Raw genomic sequence first — 6,707 nt, 5'->3', positions numbered from 1 at the left:
TATTAGCCCGGTCCTGTCCACACTGCACTGGCTCCCTATCAAACATCGTATAGATTTTAAAATATTGCTTATTACTTATAAAGCCCTGAATGGTTTAGCACCTCAGTATTTGAATGAGCTCCTTTTACATTATAATCCTCTACGTCCGCTACGTTCTCAAAACTCAGGCAATTTGATAATACCTAGAATATCGAAATCAACTGCGGGCGGCAGATCCTTTTCCTATTTGGCGCCTAAACTCTGGAATAACCTACCTAACATTGTTCGGGAGGCAGACACACTCTTGCAGTTTAAATCTAGACTAAAGACCCATCTCTTTAACCTGGCATACACATAACATACTAATATGCTTTTAATATCCAAATCCATTAAAGGATTTTTAGGCTGCATTAATTAGGTAAACCGGAACCGGAAACACTTCCCATAACACACGATGTACTTGCTACATCATTAGAAGAATGGCATCTATGCTAATATTTGTCTGTTTCTCTCTTGTTCCGAGGTCACCGTGGCCACGAGATCCAGTCTGTGTCCAGATCAGAGGGTCACTGCAGTCACCCGGATCCAGTACGTATCCAGACCAGATGGTGGATCAGCACCTAGAAAGGACCTCTACATCCCTGAAAGACAGCGGAGACCAGGACAACTAGAGCCCAGATACAGATCCCCTGTAAAGACCTTGTCTCAGAGGAGCACCAGGACAAGACCACAGGAAACAGATGATTCTTCTGCACAATCTGACTTTGCTGCAGTCTGGAATTGAACTACTGGTTTCGTCTGGTCAGAGGAGAACTGACCCCCCAACTGAGCCTGGTTTCTCCCAAGGTTTTTTTCTCCATTCTGTCACCGATGGAGTTTCGGTTCCTTGCCGCTGTCGCCTCTGGCTTGCTTAGTTGGGGTCACTTCATCTACAGCGATATCATTGACTTGATTGCAAGTAAAAACAGACACTATTTCAACTGAACAGAGATGACATAACTGAATTCAATGATGAACTGCCTTTAACTATCATTTTGCATTATTGAGACACTGTTTTCCAAATGAATGTTGTTCAGTGCTTTGACGCAATGTATTTTGTTTAAAGCACTATATAAATAAAGGTGATTGATTGATTGATTGAATTTAACTCTATGTATTTAACACTGTATTTAAATTGCTTAATGCGTCTATTCAGAATTGAATTAGTGAACCACTTTTTCTGCTTGATGAAATACTTTAGGTAAAGGGCTAAATCATAGGAAAGGATACCCTCAAAAATGTCATGGCCTAAGCAAGGTGGCAGGCCAGGCATGCAAACGTTAAAGTAATTCAACCAGTTAAAAATTGACTCAGATGTTATACCTTCAACGTTTTGTTGTCCCTCCGACTGTAAAATCTCTACAGCAGAGTTTTCAGTAGTTTTCAGGAGTTCGCTGAGGTCCGCATGCATTTGGATCCGTTTGAAAATCCCTTCGTGATATCTGGCAATACCTGCAGAAATATTCAGAAAAACTAAAATTTTCTGTGAATCCACCGATACTATGAGACCCCAATTTGTCCCCTGCAATGCAAAAAACAGTCCCTTTAACTTTCTCCACTACCACGGTTATTCCATTGTCTTCCAGGTCTTTTAAGTCTGCAATTAGCCATGAGAAAATTGTGTCATGTCCAAAATGTTTGGTCTTTTTCTTGACACAGCATTACAAGTGACATGTGGTCTGTACTTGATCTTATATGCGGTGGTCAATTAGCCAGAGACAGATATACAGCTAGGACTTTGTGCTTGCTTTTTGCTGAACCTAATGGGTTCACCACCTCAAAAGAATCTTGATATAGAATTAATTTGAGACATGATGGGTTTTGAGAAAAGAACTCATTGTTTTTGTATACCTGACCATCACTGACGTCACAAAATACATCTGTGCACTGTAAGCATGTATCCTGTGCAGCACAATTCCACCATAAGTCAGACTCCAACAAACATGTCAAAGTGTCTTTCAATGGAACATAATAGGCAAACCTCTGTGACCTTGTTTCATCTCTTCCTAAGTACAACTTTACAGGTTCTGTGAATCTGAACATCTCTTTAAAAGCCCTTGTTCTTGAAAAATTGGTTCTCATTGGTCCTTCGTGACTAATGGTGAATAGGTCAGATTCTTTCACAACATCACATATTCTACCAATGTCCTCATCTGTTAACTCTAAATCATTTTTCAGAAATTCACTCAATTTATTCAAAGTATACCCTTACGAAAAATAACCATGGTTTTATTATAGTAAAACCATAGTAACCCATGTTTTTTTGGCGTGTTGACTACCATTTGTATAACCACAGATTTACTACAAATACCATGGTTATACTATGGTTAATTTAGTAAAACCATGGTTAATTTGTGGTTACCATGGATTAACTATAGTAACCATGGTTTTTTGGTTTTATTTGTAGTAAAACCATGGTTAATTTTCGTAAGGGTATGTCTTTCCTAGTTCATGTATGCTCTGCATCTCTTCAACAATATTTTGTATAGTTGATGCTGGCAGAAGAAACTGCCCATGTAATTTAAGTAGACAAGACAAATATTTCTGAGAAACAGGTCATTGAAATTTTCTGTAAGATGAAGTTCACCTTCATCAGTCTCACTAAATCTCTCTGTAGGGCCTGTAACTAAAGGTTCAGTTTCAAGAGACTGAGAAACTGACTCCTCATAAAGATCACTTATCCTGTCCACAGAACACTGTCTGTGTTTCCTGGACATGTGGGATGTAAACAACGACTTATTAGTGAACGTATGGTTGCATCCTGTTACCGGACATGTCACAACGCGTCCTTCGGCTATATGTTCTTTTAAATAAGCTGTTAGTGATTTGACATCGCGACACTGGCGCTGGCACATAGAAATATTGCACGTAAACACCGTAAGGGCATTTGTAGTATCAACATGTGAATCTATGTTATGTTTACGGTAAAAATGATCCTTAAATGCCCCATATGAACGAAACGTTTCATAGCAATCTGTAGCGCCACACTTGAACACACATCGTGATTCATTACGGTGAAGTTTGACATGTAAAACTTGTTCCCTAAGGGTTTGCACTGATATTCCACAGAAATAACAGCTAAACATTTTAACTTCTTCGCGAACAAACCCACATTGTACTGCTGTTTTATACACCAAAATGCTGTTTCACATCTCCGGTTGGACATTATAGAATTTGCAAGTTTGACTAAGTTAATGTTAACGTTACATGACATGTTTATGTGTCAGTAAAACAGCCAGGGTACATGTTAAAACCACACACTGCTTAAAACGGTTTAATACAACTTACCAATGTGCCCAGACACATTCATTTTACAGAATATTCCCAATAATTTGTTGTTCTGCTTCTCAAGAATCGTGATCGATCGCCACTGGCCCAAGCCCGAAATGCAGGAGCAAAACGCAGCGTGCCAATGAGAAGGCTATTCAGCCAATCAAATTCTTTGCCCACTGGAGACAAGGCGCAATGTTTATCATGATTGGATGATGCTTAACGGTTATCTTTCAAATGCTTGTTGAATTTATTTTCTAACCTACAACAAATTCCTGAGGGCAGAGACAAAACAGAGAATTGCATTTTTAGAAATTTCGTTTCACACACCTTAAAAAAAAAAGAGTAAAACCACTGTTAATTACAGCAAAACAATTTCAATTAGCAAAATCAAATATAAATTGTATAGAAGTCTTTCTATAAAGCCTTACACAGAAAATATGTTTTTATCTATTTTTTATGTCCTGCCTCCTGCATTGTGTTTTTTTAAGTGCACACTGCACAGGGGTGTCAAATATGTTTATGTATTTGTAATAAGACATGTTAAGAGGTTTCATTGTAACCTTACAATGAAAATAAATAAAGTTTTTACCATAGCACAAATGCTATTTTCCATAGTACGGTAATTAAGTGCCATTTTTAGGATTGTCATATCCATAACAGTACATAGGCCTAGTCCTCATGAATGGGCACATGAAAATTAAATTAAATCTCTGTGAAGAGGCATCCCTTCATTTTTTGACTGTTATTGCTTCTGGTTTGTGCATTTTATTTAAAATAAGTCAAACGTTTTTTTTTTTTTTTTTAAATCCATAAAAAAAAAAAAAAAGAATATTTGGGTAACAAATACATTCTCTGAGAGTTTATGTTACATCACTAACACATAATGTCAAATCCATTATGAATTGCCTAGGACAACAAAATGTTTTCCTTTTTATGGTAAGTAATGCAGTATATTGTTAATTTTACAGCAATAAACCGTATTTTCATGTGTTTTTAACTGTTAAATTTATGGTCTTACTCTGTAAAACTAATTACAGTTTTTCACTGTAAATTCTCTGTGACAAAATAATGTTTTCCTTTTTATGGGAAGTAATACAGTATATTGTTAATTTTACGGCAATAACCCGTATTTTCATATGTTTTTAACTGTTAAATTTATGGTCTTACTCTGTAAAACTAATTACAGTTTTTCACTGTAAATTCTATGGTTATTGCATGTTTTGTGAAATACGGTTTTATTCTGTAGCATTTATACAGTATTTTACTGTTAAATTTACAGACATTTTTTACAGTGTAGCAGCAGCTGCGTTAATGAGCACCAGCTGCAACTCGTTTGCACTGCTTTTAAGTTTGGCTGGCAATCCTGTTCGTGTTGTTGGTTCATTGATTCTCGTCTGTCTCTCCAGTCTAGTTCTTGTTCCTGTTCCTCCAGTTGGCATTCTCTGAACCTTATTCCTCACCCACCTGGGATTCCTGCATTGGGTTTGAGTTCCTGCAGCTTGAGCGGTCTGGACGTGATTCATCTGGGGTTATGTCATTGTCTTCCTACGTTTCTCATTGCTGGCTATCTTAGTTATGCAAATAAATCCCTCATAAATAAATTTTGCCCTCGAACTTGGATCTCAAGACTCAATCATTGTGACAAAAGGCCCATGTGGAGAGAGTCAGCACTGTGAATTCCATCTTGCAGCCAACAAGAAAACACTTGTTTATTAATAAATAATTAAAATGTCTCCTTTTTCACAATTATTGTGTGGCAAATTTAATGCAGAATATATGAAGACTTGATTATGTAAATTTAATATAAACCTCTGATTAGTTGAATAATGACAAATGAACGATTAGAACTAGAAAAATCTTCCATGGGAGCAGACCATGTTTTAGAGTGTATAACCAATATGACGAGTCCTATCTAAACCTGCTCAGCAAGATTGAAACCCTCATAAGATACTGTCCATATAAAAGAGCAAGAATTTCACAGTAGAGGTCTTCACAGTGCACCCGAGACACGTCGTGAACCAGGTCCCTTTATAACATTTTGTGTAATACCCATGCGATTGGACTCTGAGAATACCTGACTGTGATCAAAGACTGCTTGTGTTTTTTGTAACTTGCACCTTGTAGAATTAAAGAAAAGTGTTAGCAAAAAAAAGCGATCTCTCTCTCTACCATTAGAAGCAGAGCGCGCAGTCTCAGTTAATGCAAGTGCACGCACAGTATTAATGCTTGCAGAGTTGACACACTCATATTTCATATATTTCAAATCAGCAACACAATCTGAGGTGAACTGTCTCATTAATGTTTTCTATGGCGCTCAAATTGCGTTAAAGCATATTTTAGGTTGATCCAGCTAGGTCTGTTGTCATGTTACTGGGCCATAACAGCAGCTGTAATCTTTTTATTCATTATTTTCTCACAGCCCATATTATTCTTTTCACAAGACCATAATAGTAACAATTGATAATATCAATTGATAATTAATCATTATTTTACAAAAGTCATTGTTATTTGTGAACGTGGGCGTTTGAGGCAGTCTTTAGGCCGAGTGGAATCGTTCGTCAGCTGCTCCAGCTTCACCATCTGACCCAACATTTAGCAAGGCAGAAAAACATTCAGTCTGCCTGAAGGAAGACGTATTTCATTGTGTGTGTGTGTGAGAGAGAGAGAGAATATAGTCTAGGGCTATTAAACGTGGAGCTCATTACGTTGAAGTACAAATCCAAACACCAGAAACAGCCTACACTCTCAATGTTCTTTCATTGAAAATTATGCATTTTATTTATTCACAGGCTGTATGGTTGAAATAATATTTCACTTCAAAACTTTAAGTTCCATTGTTTAAAAAAATGCTTTATTGGCTAACGTTTCATTGACCCTCAGTTGTTATGCTCTAAAATCCAATGCCATTTGTAAATTTCACCTCCTAAATCACAAACCTTTAAAGTCACAATTCTATAATGGTCAAATTTATTCAGGCCGATGGCATTTTTTAATGACTTAATTTTATTTATGTTTTTTTTTTTTTTTTTTTTTTTATCGTAGCCTACATAAATAGGTGAAGCAAAACAAATATTTGGATCATCCCTTACTTTTTCCCTTATTTTCTTAAAGAATAACCACTTATTTTCTACAGGAATAAACATGATAACATATTATTAATTCATTGTAATAATTAAAGCAATTAAAACCTTTATTTTAAACTTGATTTTAAATACTATTAAACTGACTTTAAAATCTCAAGGAGTTTATAAGTTAAAAAGGGTAAAATGTCACAGAGCATGTTAAATAGACTAAATGAACTTGTGTTAACAATATAATTAGAACTAACTAGATCAACTCCTGTATAAAATGGGACAGCAACCTTTATATCAAACATTTTAAATCGTCCACAGTTGAGCATCGCGGAGGCGGCTCTG

This window comes from Carassius gibelio, chromosome A4 (genome assembly GCF_023724105.1).
Source record: "Carassius gibelio isolate Cgi1373 ecotype wild population from Czech Republic chromosome A4, carGib1.2-hapl.c, whole genome shotgun sequence".
Lineage (NCBI taxonomy): Eukaryota > Metazoa > Chordata > Actinopteri > Cypriniformes > Cyprinidae > Carassius > Carassius gibelio.
This window is presented reverse-complemented; position numbering follows the sequence as displayed.